The following is a 17,746-nucleotide window of genomic DNA, read 5'->3' as shown; positions in this document are numbered from 1 at the left end:
GGGGCGAGCCCGCCTTCAACAACCAGTCGTCGAGATAGGGGAAGACTGGAACCCCTGATCTGCGCAGATGAGCTGCGACCACCGCCATCACTTTCGTGAACACCCGAGGGGCACTGGTAAGGCCGAAGGGGAGCACGGTAAACTGAAAGTGCTCTTGACCCACCGTGAACCGCAGGTAACGCCGGTGGGCCGGCAGGACGGGAATGTGGAAATATGCGTCCTGCAAGTCCAACGCTACCATCCAGGCTCCAGGGTCTAGGGCAGCTAGAACCTGAGCCAAAGTTAACATCTTGAACCTTTCCTTCCGGAGGAAGGCATTGACGTTCCGGAGGTCCAAGATAGGGCGTAGGCCCCCTTTGCCCTTCTTGGGAACCAGAAAGTAGTGGGAATAACAACCACGACCTACTTCTGGGCTCGGAACGCACTCGACGGCCCCCTTGGCCAAGAGGGCCGAAACTTCCTCGTGGAGAAGATTCAAATGATCCCCCGAGATACGGTGGTGCTGCGGTGGCATGGCTGGAGGGGTCGTCTCGAAGGGGAGGGAGTAGCCCCTTCGGACGATTTGCAGCACCCACCTGTCCGATGTGATAGACCGCCAGTGGAGCAGGCGATGGCTAACTGCCGCCCACTGGCGTGGAATGGGCCTGAAAGCTCGGACTAGGAAGGCTTTGAGGCAGATGCTGCCGGGGTGGATGTGGGCTGACTGCGTCGACCTCCAGAACCGCCTCAGCAGAAACCACGTCCGCGCGCAGGTTGGTTCTGTGGCTGGTGGCTAGGCGTACGTGAGGAGGCACCCCTTTCTTGGCCACGAAAGGGGCGAAAGGCGGAAGTTTGCGACCGCGGGGCCGAGAGGCCCAAGGACTTGGCCGTAGCCCGGGAGTCCTTAAAGCGATTCAGCGCACTGTCCGCTTTCTCGCCAAAAAGGCGAGTGCCATCAAAGGGCATGTACATGAGAGTGCTCTGGACATCACCCGAAAAGGACGTGTACCGCAGCCAGGCATGACGTCTAAGCGCCACCGTGGTAGAAATCGCCCTACCCAGCGAGTCCGTAGTGTCAAGCCCACATCGGATAGCATGTCGTGCTGCATCCCTCCCATCGGCCAGAGCCTGGGTAAGTCGTGTCTGGACCTCCTCCGGACACAGGGGCTGCACGTCCTCCACCGTATCCCACAGAGAGTGGGAATAATGGTCCAAGAGACAGGCGGTGTTCAAGGACCGCAGGCCCAAACTAAGGGAGGAGAACAGCTTTTTGCCAAACTGTTCCAGTCTCTTGGAATCCCGGTCCGGCGGAGCGGTCGGGAAGGAGGATTGGGAGGTAGAAGCCTGGATAACCAGGCTCTCGGGGGTAGGGTGTTGGGACAGAAAACTGGGGTCGCCCGGAGCAGGGCGGTGGCGCCTGGCGACGTTCCGGTCCACAGGAGGAACTGTGGAGGGCTTGGACCAGGTGCCCTGCAGAACGTCAATGAGGGCCTCATTGAATTGCAGCAGAGGCTCAGTGGAGCTTGCTGCAGACTGAAGCACCTCAATGAGGACGTTAGTCCTCACAGCCACGGCAGGTAGCTCGAGCCCAAGGGCTGCAGCCGCCTTGCGCAGCACCACAGAGAAAGCAGCACCCTCCTCCGAAGCCACAGTAGGAGGAGAGATGAATCCAGAGTCCGGAGAGGTATCCAGACCACTAGCCTCCCCCAGTTCATCTGCCCAGTCCTGTGACAGCTGAGCCTGAACGGCCATAGGATCCTCGGATCCCTCCCATTCGCCCCCGTCATCCGATTCCTGGTATGCAGGAGGAAAGATCGGAGCCGGACGATAGACATAATGTGTCTCCAACGGCGCCGAACGCGGCGTCCATCGACGCCGTAACGGTGCCGGGCCCGGAGCGGGGCTGAACTGGGGATCGACACCGAGCGGAGCCGGCGTCGGAGGTGGTACCGGAGTCGACGCCGGCGGAGGAGGCGTGACGAGGTCGACCGGCGTCGGCGGGGACTCGGGAACGGGTCCCTCGGGCACTTGCGGCATCGAGGCCGGAGCCGTGAACGACGCCGGGGCCGGAGCCGTGAACGGCGCCGGGGCCGGAGCCGCCGGCAGGCAAGGTTGCCCAGTCGGGTCCGCGGGGCCCGAAGGCGCGCCAGCGGGCGTCGACGGCGGAGCCAGGTTCCTCATGGCCAAGAGGAAGGCACTGACTTCCGCCGGCGTCGCGTCAGTCCCAGGGACCGGCGGGTATGGGGACTTGCGCGGCGCCTGCGGCTCCGCTGGAGCCGCGGGGGTGGAACCACCCCCGCGGCTCCGCTGGAGCCGCGGGGGTGGAACCACCCTGACCCTCGGCCGAGTCGCGCGACCGGCGAGGGGAGCCCGAAGAGCGGTGTCGCCTCTTGGACTTCTTGGAGTGCTTAGACTTACCCGAAGACTTGGAGCCAGACGATCGATGATGGCGTCGGCTGCGGCTCCGCGACCGATCCTTGGACCTCCTCCTGGACCGGGATCGAGAGGGGCGCGGAGCCGAGTGGCGAAGCTCGAGAAGCTTACGGGACCACTCCCGTCTAGCCTTCGAGGTCAGGGCCTTGCAGTCCGAACACGACTCCGTGTCGTGGTCGAGGCCCAAACAGTAAAGGCACCGGCGGTGATGGTCCGTAACCGACATCAAGCGGTTGCAGTCAGCACAGGCTTTAAAACCAGGCATCCTACCGGAGTCGAGACTAGATCAAAAAGGATCAAAAAAGTTAGTCAAAAAAGACTAAAAGGGGTAGCTCTCCCGGATCTGCGCTTACTGGCACGGAAAAAAGAAGAACTGACGTCAGCGCGCGAGGGCGGCGTCTAAGTACTCCGACGACGTCATTCCGGCGCACGACGACGGACGCGGAGCCGCAGACGACGCCTAGCGACGCGCAAGGGGTGTTGCTGACGAAAAATGATTATGCTACTTACCAGTATGCATCTGTTCTTGGCATGTAGGACTGCTGACATTCATATCTGTGCATAGATCGCCGCCTAGTGTTGGGTCCGGATGATTGCACATTGTTGTCCTGGAAGAGTCTTTGAAGTATCACGAGATAGGTGGCTCCTCCCCTGGACTACAGTGCGCATGGGCATCCTCTCCATCCTTAGATTGTTTTTCGCCATTGCGGCAGTGATGGAGTAGATACAGTAAGTGATAACCATGCTATACAGTAATTCTGAGTGCTGCAGCCGCGACAGGCGCCGGGGAGGAGGGTGGGCGATATGAATGTCAGCAGCCCTACATGCCAAGAACAGATGCATACTGGTAAGTAGCATAATCAGTTCGAGGCATGTGGGCTGCTGAATTCATATCTGTGCATAGAATATATAGCAGTACCTCCCCTAGCGGCGGCTACCTGTGCCAGCTGCAGCAGTCTGGAAAAGAGTTTTGAGAACAGCCTGTCCTACAGCTGCTTGCTGTCTTGAGTGTACATCTACGCAGTAGTGTTTGGTAAATGTATGTATAGTGGACCATGTGGCTGCTCTACAAATTTCGTGTAAAGGGATGTTTCCTAGGAAAGCCATGGATGCCCCTAACTTTCGTGTTGAGTGGGCTCGTGGGGGAACCGTTAATGTGCGTTTAGCTTTGTGATAGCAAATCTGAATGCATTTAACGATCCATCTGGCTATTCCTGCTTTGGAAATGGCGTTGCCTTTGTGTTGTGGAGAGAAGGCAACGAAGAGTTGTTTAGTTTTTCTAAAATCCTTTGTCCTGTCAATATAGTACATGGGAGCCCGCTTTACATCTAGTGTATGGAGCATTCTTTCCGCGACATTTTGGAAGAAAACGGGCAGTTCGATAGTTTGATTAATGTGGAACTGTGATATGACTTTGGGCATGAACTTGGGGTTGGTGCGTAGGACAACCCTGTTTGCGTGGACCTGAATGAATGGCTCCTGAATGGTTAGTGCCTGGAGTTCACTAACTCTCCTCAAGGAAGTGATGGCCACCAGGAAAGCCACTTTACAGGTGAGGAATTGAATCTCACATGAATGGAGAGGTTCAAAGGGCGGACCCATCAGTCTGGTGAGGACCAAGTTGAGGTTCCACACTGGTGCTGGTGGGTGTCTTGGGGGAATTACTCGTTTGAGTCCCTCCAAGAAAGCTTTGATGGCAGGTACCTTGAATAAGGAGAGGTGCTGCCTGTTTTGGAGGTAGGCTGCTATCGCAGTCAAATGGATGCGTATTGAGTTGTATGCCAGATTACAGCGGTATAGGTGTAAGAGGTAGCATATGATGTTTTGAATAGATGCGTCCAGTGGGTTAATGTCATTGTTGTTGCAGTAAATGACAAACCTTTTCCATTTGGCCGCATAGCAGGCTCTAGTAGTGGGTCTCCTGGCTTCTTTGATGATAGTCATACAGTCAGGTGGTAAGTTTAGGTAGCCAAATTCTAAGACCTCAGAAGCCAGATCGCCAGGTTCAGTTGCTGGGGATCTGGGTGTTGAATTTCGCCATGGTTCTGCGTTAAAAATGCTGGTTTTATCCGCAGTCGTTGATGAGGCAGTATTGAGGCGGTATTAATGGTGCTGGGGGAAAAGCGTACGCAAATCTGCCGGACCAGTTCATCCATATTGCATTGCCCTGCGACTGTGGGTGTGGGAACCTGGCGGCAAAGCTTTGGCATTTTGCGTTTTCTTTTGTGGCGAATAGGTCTATCTCTGGATGACCCCACCGCTGGAAGTACGGTTGGAGAACTGATGGGTGTAGCTCCCACTCGTGCATCTGGTGGCTGTGTCTGCTGAGCAGATCCGCCATCTGGTTGTCCTTGCCCGGGAGGTGTTCTGCCATGAGGAATATGTTCCTCTGAATGTCCCACTTCCACATGCTCTGAGCCAGATGAGACAACTGTGGAGAGTGTGTTCCTCCCTGCTTCTGTATGTAGTACATGGCAGTCATGTTGTCCGTCCGGATCAACACGACTTTGTTGCACAAGTGTACTTTGAATGCCTTCATGGCTAGGAAGATTGCCATCAGTTCCAAAAGGTTTATGTGCATCTTCTTTTGTTGTGTTGTCCATAGTCCCTGCACTGTGTAATTGAGTACATGAGCTCCCCATCCCTGGAGAGACGCGTCCGCTGTCAGTATGATTTGTGGAACAGGCTCTTGGACCGGTCGGCCCTTGCAAAGGTTTTGGTGGATTCCACCAATGCAGAGAGTTGTATGCCCGACCGCTCACCAACACTAGGTCTTTTAGTTGCCCGTGAGCCTGATTCCATTGACGTGCTAAGCACTCCTGAAGTGGGCGCATATGTAGTCTCGCGTGTGGGACTATGAAAATGCAGGAGGCCATCATGCCTATCAACTGCATGAACACTCGCGCCGAAAGGGAGTGTTGAGGTTTGAATTTTGAGATCAGCAGTTGCATGCTGTTGATTCTCACTAAAGTTGGCTGAGCTGTGGCAGCCAGAGTGTTGATCGTTGCGCCTAAGTACTGTTGTACGTGCGCAGGTTGGAGATTTGATTTTGGGTAATTTAGTGAGAATCCCAGATTGTGAAGAAGGTGAATGGTGTGGGACATGTGGGTGGCACATTGTTGTGCTGACTTGGCCTGAACTAGCCAGTCGTCCAGATAAGGGAAGACGTGAACGTTTTGTCTTCGCAGATGCGCGGCCACTGTTGCCAGGCACTTGGTAAAGACCCTGGGTGCTGTTGTTACTCCGAAGGGGAGAACTTTGAACTGATAGTGATTCCCTTGAATAGTGAATCTGAGGTATTTCCTGTGTGAAGGGTGTATGGGTATGTGGAAGTATGCATCCTTCAGGTCTAGCGTAGCTAGGAAATCCCCCTGACTGAGTAGTGGGAGAACCTGCTGGAGGGTGAGCATATGGAAATGCTCCGACAGAATATATAGGTTTAGGGGTCGCAGGTCTAGAATAGGTCTGAGCGAGCCGTCCTTTTTGGGGATTAAGAAGTACAGAGAGTACACCCCTGCGCCCTGCTGGTCGATGGGCACTACTTCTATTGCCCCTTTTGCGAGCATAGCAAGCACTTCCTGTTGGAGTAAACCTAAGTGTTCGGCTGACATAGGACGGTGCTTTGGTGGTATGTTGGGTGGAGTTGAAGTTAGTTCTAGACAGTACCCGTGCTGGATGATGTCCCTGACCCACCTGTCCGTGGTGATGTTCTTCCACGCGGACAGGAACAGCTGGAGTCGTCCCCCGACAGGTGTTATGTGGTCGGGGGGTAAGGAGAGGGCGTCACTGTTTGTTCTTTGGAGAGGACCTGGTGTTGCCATAGCCACGTCCCCTGCCCTTGGTGCTGGATCCACGATATCCACCCCTGTTGTTTTTGTCATAGGTGCTTTGTGTGCCACTTTTAGCATACTGCTGTTGTGACCCCTGACCCCTTGTTGTTCCCCTATTTCCGGTGCGATGAAAGGAGCCACTAAGAAATTGTTGCTGTTGGAAGGCGGACCTCGGGGGAGTCGGAGAGACCACCCAGAGGGGCCCCCACACTGCACGAAGTAGCCGAGCGCTGCTGAGAAGCCTCCTAGGAGAGGTCCTTCTCCTATAACTTACTAGCACAGTAACACCACCACACAGGACTCGAGGATGTTTATCAAGACGAGCAGTTCTTTATCAGCATCTAAGAAGTTACGGTTATCGATATGTACAAGGGGGATCGAGAGATCCACAAGGGTCTCAAAGTCTCGGGTAGGGACGGGGTAGCGGGACAGTCTTTAGTAGCAGCTTGATACGAGAGTACCCTGGGCCCAGTTCTTGATCCTCAAGCTGGAGGGACTCCGGATCTCGGAGTGGTCGAGCCGCGACGGCGTCAGCAGGGCTCTGGCGATCAGTTCGTGGAGTTCGAGCCGCGACCAGGTCAGCAGGGCTCTTAAGGTGGTTCAGTTCAGCTCGAGCCGCGACGACGTCAGCAGGGCTCCGAGGGAGGTTTCAGCGAGGTTGGGCCGCGACAGCGTCAGCAGGGCCCCGATGTTCCGTGAGGTTCCTTGTCTCAATAAGGTGGAGCCGCGACGCAGTCAGCAGGGCTCGTGGTATAGTCTCAAGCAAGAGTTCTTCTCCGTAGGGTCAGCCGCGATTCCATCAGCAGGGCTCTTGACTCCGGGATACAACTGCTGTCCTATTGCGGGGTTGCCCCAGATATAGGTCTGGAGCCCTTTGATGTCCGGACCCTTGCGCTCAGGGGGCGGAGAGGCCGGGCTGGGAGAGGCCAGACGCCCAGCGGGAGAGGCGCCAGGCCCGGGGAGGCCGGAGGACGATCGTACCTAGGTGTTGAGGGACGGTGGGGGGTCCCATCGAAACTCTCCTCCTCCGGGAGTGGTGAAGTGGCCATGCGGTGCCCCCTGGCCCGATCTTGGTGCCACGATGTCGGGGCTTCGCTGGGGCCGAGACCGGAGGGAGCCGGGCTGCGTGGGCTGGTGCGTGGAGCAAGCATGGGGAGGGGACCCCGAAGGGATGAGGGGTCCCTGTGCGGCCTGGAAAAGGGGGGCGCTGAGGCGGGTGTAGGAAAACGGGTACAATCCAAAGGGGGCCTCAAAGGGAGGAGGGGTCCCTGGCGGCATGAACGGGCGGCCCGTGTAGGCCGGTGGGGGGGACGAGCACAATCCAAGAGGGTTAGGACCACGCCACGAGGCCGGGTCCAACACTCACCTTAGAATATCCCCAGGCGTCAGACTGGATCCGGAAGAGTTCGAGGCATGTGGGCTGCTGAATTCATATCTGTGCATAGATCGTCGCCTAGTGTTGGGTCCGGATGATTGCACATTGTTGTCCTGGAAGAGTCTCCCTAGTGCCGCTGAGGGTGCTTTGAGAGTGCATCCTTGACCCTGGGTGAAGCCTGGTTTTAACCACAGAATACCGACTCCCACAAACTTGTACTTATCCACAAACAGTTAATTTAATTTTTCTCCATAGTAATACATTGACCGTTTTTCCTAAAAAATGTTCAAAGTGTGGAGTTGGTTTTGCATGGATCTTTGAAAAACTGCAAATAACTAAGCATTGCCTATTTACCCTTTCGCCAGGAAATGACCCAGTGTGATAAATAGGTATATCACATGGAGTAGAAAAAGTAATCAAGAAAGTAATCTGTAAAGCAATCTAAAGTAATCTAACAGTAATTTCCAGATTATTGAAAGCATTTACAACCCTGTATCAAAGTCATTTTCATTCAGCATGCTTGTATTGTTCAACCTGTCTTGAAAAGTATCATAGACACTTACTGTTGGAGCCGGCCTCGTGGCGTGGTCCTGTTCCCCCTCGCCAAGCCGCACGAGGTCCCCTGCACCTCGGGGCTCCTCCATTTTGGATTGTACGTGACTCTGCACACCAGCCTACGTGACCCCGCTCAACCCGGCCTCGGCCCCCAGCAAGCCCCGACATCAAGGCACCAACAACTGGCCAGGGGGTACCACGTGAACACTTCCCCACTCCCGGCGGAGGGCAGTATCGATGGGACCCCCAACCGTCCTCCCACACCTAGGTGCGATCGCCCCACAGTTCTCCTGGGCCTGGCGCCTCTCCTGCTGAGGGTCTGGCCGCTCCCGACCCGGCCTCTCCGCCCCCCCCGGGCGCAAGGGTCCGGACATCAAAGGGCTCCAGACCTATATCTGGGGCGACCCTGCAACAGGACAGCAGTTGTATCCCGGAGTCAAGAGCCCTGCTGATCGGATCGCGGCTGACCCTACGGAGAAAGACTCATCCTGGAACTACGCTTTGAGCCCTGCTGACTACGTCGCGGCTCCACCGTGCTTAAAGACCTTCACGAACCTTTGGGGCCCTGCTGACGCTGTCGCGGCCCGACCTTGTTGAACCTACCATCAGAGCCCAGCTGACCTCGTCGCGGCTCGACCCAAGCGGAACTACCACCCGAGCCCTGCAGACACCGCCGCGGCTCTCCACGTCCGAGCTGCTTTGAGACCAGCACCTGCCGCTCCGATCCCAGGAGCCACCTTCGGCCTAACTCAAGGTCTGGCGCAGAGCTTCCCCGTACCAGGCTGGTACTAAGACTGTCCCGCTACCCTGTCCCTACTAAGACATTGAGACTCTTTCTGGATCTCTCGATCCCCCTGTAAATATTTCGAATATACTACTATTGATAAAGTACCTAGATAAGCAACTGATACGGAGTCCTGTGTGGTGGTGTTACTGGGCCTAGTACGATCATAGGAGAAAGACCTCTCCTAGGAGGCTTCTCAGCGGCGCTCGGCTATAACTTTGCGGTAGGAAGGTGCCCCGGAGTGGCCCCCCTGACCCCCCGGCGGTCCTCCCTCCAACACTTACCTGTGCCATGCTTGCTTGGTTCTAGTAAATAAATCCAACTAAATAATAATTGTATACAAATCAAATTGGTCTGAGTTCAGCCTTTGAGACTAACATCATTTGCTGATTGAGTGTGTACAACAAATGCTTAACACTACCCTCTGATAAATCCTTACTGCTCTCCCACACTACCACAAATGGAGAGTAAGGTGCTATCTACTCTTACCTCTGCCTACCTTTGGGGTTCCACTGGACTGTGCACACTACAACTCATTTTGGTATAGTATATACGGAGTCAGCTTCCTACAGTCACTGGAGCTGGCTCCAGGAAAGGTTGTGACCTTTTGCATGGAACCTGTCATGATCCAGCATAAGATCCAGGGAGTACAACAGGCGTAGAGGGCAGACTGGCAGGCAGAAACCAAGTGGGGCGCCCACCAAACCCATGAGGCCTAATGGCGCTCCAGAGGGGTCCGCCCACCAAAATATGAGGTGGATAGCCTGTAGGAAGCTGGCTTTTTATGCGTTAGTGCCAATGTAAGGGCACACCATGCAAAAATACAGACAAATTGGTTTACAGGGCTTAAATTAATAATCCTAAGTGCTCCATTTCTGGTAGTGTGGCAGAGCAGGTAAGGCTTATCAGAGTAGTGCAAAACCCAAAGGGGGGGGGGGCGGGTCTCTGGGGCAAGGGGACACAGACCGTATATGTGAGCTTTGGCTGTGGGGCTTGGGTGCAGAGGTGTTTCGTCTGGCGTTTTGCTTGCGTTGGAGGCTCTCACTTTGCTTGGGTGACCTGTAGAATAAAAGAAAACTGAACAGCAGTGTCGCGCTCGGTGTAGGTCTCAGTTATCTTGAAGTCCCTCATCGGCAGGTTGGATTAGGCATCGTTGGCAAGGCTGAATACTCAACAAGCCTTGGTTGCGGCAAATTCTCAGTACCCATGGTATTGGTGCTGTTAGGCTCCTAGAGGGTCTAGCGTCTCGAGAGATGGGGCAGACCTCCTAAAACCACAGTAACCTCCACTTGGCAAGATGCTCCCTTGGTGAACACAGTGGTCATTAAAATCGAGTCCCGGACAAGTGCATCGGTGGCTGCAGCTACAGGGGAGTGGCTCCTCCACCCCAAGGGAAATGCTGCTTGGTTGTTGAAGCGCTGGGCAGTCCCTCAAGATTTTAGAGGATCACAGCTTTTGGTGCCAATTTTGGAGCCGAACCACAGTTCTTGCGATGTCGGCTCTTCTTAGTCCATCTTCAGTTCCAAGGTAGACATCTGAAATCCTGGTGTAGGAGAGAAGGATCTGCTTCTTATAGTTACCCCCACTTTTTGCTGATGTTTCACTGTTTTCAACTTAGTCTGGCTGGGATCCTGCTATCCAGGACCCCAGCCTACCTGCTTTCTCTCTAAATGGATTGCATGTATTTTAGGTACACTTCAGATTAGATTCTGGGGTACCCTTATACGTCCCTAGTATATGGTATACCATGTACCTAGGGCATAGGTACCTCAGAGGCCTCTCAGGGGCTGCAGCATGCATTATGCCACCCCTGGGAGACCATTCAAAATGACACAACAGGTCTGCTACAGCAGCCTGTGTAAGGTGGTGTATGCACCCCTTACTTAGATATAGGTTCACTATATCGATCCATATCACTGCACATATAAACCTATCAGTCACCCCTATGGCAGGCCTTATCAATCCTGAAGGCAGGGTGCTAGGTTTTATGTGAGAGGGTGCCCGTGCATGAGCAGAGCCCCTCTGCAGCCTTCAGAACCTCCATTCCGGGGTTGTTTGTGATGCAGCCAACCATATACTCTTAAGTTTATTACAACCTCGCGGTAAATGCTAACTTTAAAACGGCTGCATGGAAACATGTTGTGTTTCGTGTCAAACACCTTGGAATCATACCTCCACACCAGTAACTGGTGTGGGAGGTATGATTCCACCCTACTAGAGGGAGAAATAGGACCGCACTGGTACACCCGGTACCAGCTTTGCAAACCCATCACAAAATGGATGCTGCCAGCCACAGACACGAGTCTGCCCTTCTGCTGCTGGACGAAACTCCGGCAGGGGAAGGCTGGACAGTAGGTTTCCAGTCACAGGGAGGTGCGACCACCTCCCAGACAGGCTTTAGTGTATTGGGGCTGGGTGGGTGCACTCAGTGTGTTTTGATGTTTGCACTGGGGGCACATTTGGTGTCTCTGAGCATAGTCCAGCTCAAACCAGTTTCAGGGCTATCAGCCCTTGCTCTGGCGTGAAACTGGACAAAGGATATGGGTGTAGCCACCCCTCTGTCCTGACCCTCCCATAAGTGGGACCCCAGAGTTTGTCCCACCCCTTCCTTGGGTATAAATTAGGAACCCCTGGCTACAGGACTTTAGATTTACCTGGACAAAACTCTGCTACAGAAACCAAGTACTTCAACTATCTACACTACGTTGGATGACCGAAGAATTTCCCCTGGAGTAAAGGAGTTACTCCCCTGCAAGGCAGGCTCCAAAGACACATCTGACCGGTTTGCATCTACGCAGCTCCTGACGGACTCCGAAGACTTTGCAACACACAAGGTGGGTTCCTAAGCTTCCCCGAGGCTGATCAGTAACCGGAGACCTAAAGTCCTCGTGGGGATCGTGCAACCCAAACCCCTGGACACCGTGCACATTTGCAGCAGCCTAAGCTTTTTTGCCAACCCGGAGGTTGTACTTTGGGCTACTTGTAGTCCAGACCCTGGGCAGTGATTCCACCGAAGATTACTGGCCTACACTCCACAAGTGTTCCATGGACTGGTATTTAGTGATTCTCTCGAGGTCCCTTCGAGATCCCTGGTCCGTCGACCTGTGGGTCCCTGAGAAGGGAACTTTAACTTTCAGTGGGCTTTCCTGGTTGCTCCAGATGTGCCCTGACTCTCCATCGCTTGTGGGAGTCCACAGGACCTTGCTGGTCCACACTGAAGCATCTTTTCTCTGACCGCGCAGGTTGCAGTTGCCAAGGCTTGTTGGTCTCCAATTCGGACACGGAGTGCTCAGTGCATGGCCTTAAGATGGCAGCCTGATCACTTGCAATATCTAGCCACTAGAACTAGACATCACAGGGGCCAGTCTGCTCATGTAGATGTGTCCTCACATAACATAATGCACACTGCCTTTGGCCTCTATGGCCTGCTGTAGGCGTGGCATACATATAGACCATGCAGTGTACCTTGGCATGGCACACAGGGATTGTGCCATGTCGTGTTTTCAAAATGGTTTGCACCATTTCACATATCCTGCAATGGCTGTCTGTATGAAGTTTGTGTGGGTCACTTTGGGTGCCTATACAGCCCTCTTTAGTACCCATGCACTGGGTACCATTTACTAGGGACTTACAGCGGTGCTGAAGTTTTTGCCAATTAGGTTACAACTAGACATTTACCTTATTTTAAGGAAAGAGCACTGGCAGCCTAGTTAGCAGTGACACAATGCACTTTCAGTCAAAAGACTGTCAAAACGGGCACTTGCCTAAAACATCATGTAACAGGGCAGGGGTCGGCAGATGAGGGGTGCAACAATCTTCACAAGCCTTGGACTCTTGGCCCGGCACCAGAGGCAAGCCAGATGGGGGTTCACAGAAACCACAAGGTTCAACCACACAGGCTTTTTTGTAACATCCTTAGCACACTGGGAAAAAGAATCAAATGTCAAAAAATGTGTCCACAAAGAGGACAGAGGTAGCGCTCTCCAGATGTGAGCTGATGGTACTAGGGTGGTGCCTATATAGCCTTTACAGCGAGATACTGAGGAGCAGAACTATGGCACGCCTAGGTACTGCTCAAGAATTTCCAGATCCCGTGATGCCTGGATCATATGGTAAGGAATCGGCAGCTAGGAGTTTATCAGATCTATATTTGTTTGGGCCCTCAAGCACCACAAATCACTTGACACAATGTTCTGTGTATCCTGGTGCTGAGCAGGTATGTGTGCCTAACCCTGCCAGTTCTGGTCGTGTGGTTTATGGCTGAAGAACCACTTTGGTGAGTGGAATTTAAAATCTATAAAATTCATGATTTATTGACTGTAAACATCTAAATATGAATGTACATACTGTATAATGAACAAGTTACTTTCGGTAATGTCTTTTCTGGTAGTGACTCAATGTAACTGCAGATTCCTCACCTTCTGAATTTTCCAATGCATCAGACTGGATCCAGAAGATTTTCAAAGTAACTCCCTTGCATGCCAGCAGGTGGCCTTGTGTGATTCCACGTCTGACACGGATATTACATCAGGCCTCTACATCTGCACCACCTCCGTGCACGGACATCGGTTTCTTTCTGATCTTTGTCTGCGCCGCTGGACGCAGAGCCCATGGAAATCACAATCGTCGTCCTCCTCCTCCTCCTGTCGGTCCTCTGCTGCTTTATGGGCAGCGTTGTTTGGTTGAACCATCTGTCTGTTGGCATGCCATTGTGTCCTTAAGTTAACCCCCTTGTGCTGTTGGCTGCTGGTACAGCCCCATCAGATTGTGTGGATTTTTTTTTCTTGTGGTCAACCCATGTGTGTCCTCAGGTTGGGCCTTCTCTGTGTTTTTTTATTGGCTGATTGACAAGCCGTCTGTGGTTCTATCTGCAGGTCCTTTATGTTCTGTCCTCTGCTGCGGGATTTTTCCCTAAGAGGTGTTCCCATGTTTTCGTGGGACGTAGCCTACCCTATGTGGGGTACTTGTAGCAATTGCACAGCTTTGTCCTGCGCTGGGGAGGTATGGTTGCCCCCCCCCCCTTTTTTGGGCTCCCTACCTTTCTTGGCAACGCTGGTGCGGTCTCTTGCATCTTGTCCAGGCGCAGCTTGCGCTGCTCCGGGTTTCGTCTTTCTCGGTGTTCATTACATCACTTGATAAATTGCCCTGCTGTCTATGGTGTCGTGTTGTGGCATTTCCACCTTCTGGTTCGGCGCTTCGGCCTGATCCTCTGTCTGGTGTTCCGGGGGGAGGGGGCTCGGTTTCTCCTGGCTTTCCTGTGTTATGGTGGGCGGCTTGGTCCGTCCTTCATGTTTTCCCCTTTTTCTCTTCTGGCTGGCTCCATTTCTCTTCGTGGGTCGGTGTGTGTCTATTGCACGGTCCTCCTTTGGAGCTTGCTCTGCATTTTCCTGGCTTCGGCCCTCAGCCTGCGCCTGGTTTGTTCTGGGTGCGCTGCTCCATGGTGCTGTCCACTGCCGGCTGTGCGCGCCCACTTATGCTGGGCGCCGGTATGGCTTGGGTATCTATTCTACGTTAATGAATCTGCGGCTTGTAGTCTCGATCAGATGTACAAGTAAGTTACCTTCGGTAACGATGTATCTGGTAGAGGCAATTCTAGCCGCAGATTTCTTCACGACCCGCCCTTCCTCACCGTTCTGCGAGGACCTTTTCAGCCTGGTCTTCGGCACTCGCCTCCCTTTGGGTGGCATTCGTCTTCTACGGGTGCTCTTTCTCTTCATTCCTGGCGCGGTGCGCTGTTCTGTTTCATTGTTCCCCCTCCTTTTCTGGTGGTTGGAAGGTCGGTTCATTGGACGGTCGGTTCATGTGTACTTTTGCATCCCTGCACCCTGGTTCTTCCAGTGTGGGCCTACTCATACTCTCCTATGCAATCCTCTGGGTTGGGGTTTCTAGGCTGTGCCTCAGCCTTTAGTTGTTACAGGCGATGTGACTCCTTGGCGGTGTTGCCTTCCGATGCTTGTCGTTGCTCCTCTGCTCCAACCGTGTTGCCTTTCACCTTTATAGGTTGTGGTTGCGGCTTTTCTGTCGTCTGCCACGTCATTGTAACATGTTTTTTTTGCCTCCCGGTGGTTATTGCCTTCGCTTTGCAGGGTTGCTTCTCAGAGCGGCGCTCTGCTCTTTCCTTTGCCTGACTTTCAGTAACGCAGTGCTTGGCACTGTCCCTAATGGTGCTGTTCCTCACCATTCACTGCTTCCCTTTTTTGTTTAACTGATTTTTCGCACACTTTGTGATGGCTCCGCGTTGTGGCGTGGAAAAGTTCTCCGAAGAAAACAGACATCACCACGCCGGGTGGGCTTATCTGACCTCGCTGACGTCCGCGGACGACGTCAGGGCGGGGTCACGTGGTGCCGCCCCCGGCGCGCAGAGGTGCTGTGGCAAAGATTTTCCGGGTCCAGTCTCACGCCTGGGGAGAATTCTATGTTAAGGAATCTGCGGCTAGTAGTCTATCAGATATGTGGATCAGCCTGTTCAAGAAACACATCAGGTGATCTGAAAAGGGATGGCTGATCTGGCAAACTCAAAAAGGCAAAAAATAGGCAAAAGATCACCTTTAACTGATCCCACAGAAAGGCCTTACTGGGCCAACGATAGAAAACATAATGTCGGACAATTTGCATTCAAAGCTCAGATGGCATGGTTGGGGGGTGGGGGGGGCGGGGGCGTACCAGGCAGCAAACTTCTTCCAGCAATCTGTGTAGAAAGTTTTGGTGGATAGATGCCTGGATACCAGGATGACACCAACCACCTCGGACAGGAAATCAAAAGCCATCAACAGTTGCTCTTCAATCTCCATGCATGGAGGTGTGAGTTGTGCAGGCTCGGATGAAGGACCAACGCTGTGCTGCTGCAACAGGAGGTACTGCAGCCTGAGCTGGAAGTCAACCGCTCATGGCCTGAAGTTCCAGGTACCACACTCTTCTCACCCATTCCGGAGCCACTAGGATGTCTTTGGCCAAGTCTTTCTTGAACTTTTTCAGCACTATGGGCAGGAGAGGAAGTAGCCGGAAAAGCATACAGGTGTCCCGCGCCCAGTTCAGACATAAGGCATCTCTGAGGGTGTACTGTCTAGGAAACGTAATAAAACATGTATTTGTAAAGCGCACGTCCACCCACTAGGGTATCTTGGTGCTGAATAACAGATGTTTGACACCCAACTCAACGGTACTCTGACCTCTGAAGGATGAAAGGCTGAGTGGACACGCTGGGATTTTAACCTGTGACCACGAGGTCAAACACATGCCCCTACAATAGACGCATTAGTCCACTAAGCCATGCGAACCGGCTTCTCTAAATGTGCAAAAGTCTGGAAGCTGTGCATTCTCTGCGGTAGTGATAAGTGTGAACAATGGTTCTCCCCATTGCTAGAAAATACCCTGCGCCGCCTCAGATTGTCGCTGCGATTCATGATCCACTGTTTGATTGGTCTTCCTTAGCGCTGGATCAAGGAAATGCTGAGTGTTTAGCCACTTCGAGAGATATAGGGCCTCTTGGCACAGGACCCAGAACCACACTGTGATCGGTTTGTTGCAATACCACATGGTAGCAGTGCTGTCTGTGATAACTTGCAACCTTTAACCCTTAAGGGTCAGTAGGGATGCCTTCAAGGCCAAGCAAATTGCTTCCAACTCCAGCATGTGATGTAAATGCAAGCATCCACTGGAGACCAGAGTCTTCTGATCTCTGCCTCACCCAGGTGACCTCCTGGACCCAGCAACAAAACATTGGTCATGACCCCACCTCTCCTGAGTGGGGTATGGAGAGGTGTCTACAGCTGGTCCAATTGTGGTCAAGCAGCAATCACTGCAGGTATGTCGTAGTCTCCTCCAACACCCGGAAGGACTCTGATAAGTCCCTTTGGAGATGAGCCCACTGAGACTTCAGATGCCCCTTCAGAGCCCGTATGTGCTATCTGGCACGGTCCACAAGCAAGATGGATAAGGTAAAGAGGCCCAGAAGTGTCAGATCCTTTCTCTCCAAGACCCAGATTAAGAGTTGAAACATCTTGACTATAGCCAAAATGTGAGGAAATGGGGTGTATTATATGTAATACACTTACCAATCCTTTCAGGGTCAGTATGTTTAGCTTTTTAAATCTTAACCTCAACCTTGGGTAGCTGTGGCTCTGAACTGTAAGGCTTACACAAAGGAACAAGTGAAAAACATGTAAACAGCACCAAAACAATAACAAAAAAAAGAAGAAATCTGATACCAATTTATAAAAATAGACTAGATGTTTTTTTATTTGTATTTGTAGACACCACAACAAAAAAGATCCGATGGAGGGTTTTAGAGAACACAATTTACAAGGTAATTTTGCCACCTCTTGCTTGCATGCATGAGCTATTGCAAACGTTTCCAGATAGTCTGCGAGGACCCAAAAAGTGAGGAATCTGAGGTTAGGAGACTTATTTTGTCAAGATCTAAGCAGAGCATACTCCTTTAACCCCGGTCCTCTCCTCCACGTGAAGCAAATTTAGTCCTTCCCAGATGAAGGGCCCTCATTTTTAAACACATGGACAAAACATACTTTCCAACGGCAATCTTGAAAGGCCATTAGATAAGCCAGAAAGGTGAACATAATTTACATTATGAGCCCCCAAGGAGAGCTGGTAAAACATGTCCAAACATCAAATCACCTGAATTTTCAGGCGATCCAAGGTTTTTGTAAAGACGAGCTCTCCAAGCTTTTTCATAGGGCTAATATTTGTTCAAAACGCAGAGAGAAAGTACCTGTAGGTCTGTACATGGACCCCATTCTATAGTTTTATGGAATGCTCTCCACATAACACTGT

The 17,746-nt window shown here is 52.7% G+C and overlaps 1 protein-coding gene across 8 annotated transcripts in view; it reads right to left on the bottom strand.

The window, feature by feature from the left end:
* Positions 1 to 17,746, bottom strand: part of TPR (translocated promoter region, nuclear basket protein) — a 645,150-nt gene that overhangs the window by 288,211 nt on the left and 339,193 nt on the right. The gene's annotated exons all lie outside the window — the stretch shown is intronic.

The sequence above is a fragment of the Triturus cristatus genome, chromosome 4_2 (assembly GCF_964204655.1).
Source record: "Triturus cristatus chromosome 4_2, aTriCri1.1, whole genome shotgun sequence".
In the NCBI taxonomy this organism is placed as follows: Eukaryota; Metazoa; Chordata; class Amphibia; order Caudata; family Salamandridae; genus Triturus; species Triturus cristatus.
Note: the sequence above shows the minus strand (reverse complement) of the source record. Positions and strands in the feature narration are given on the sequence as shown.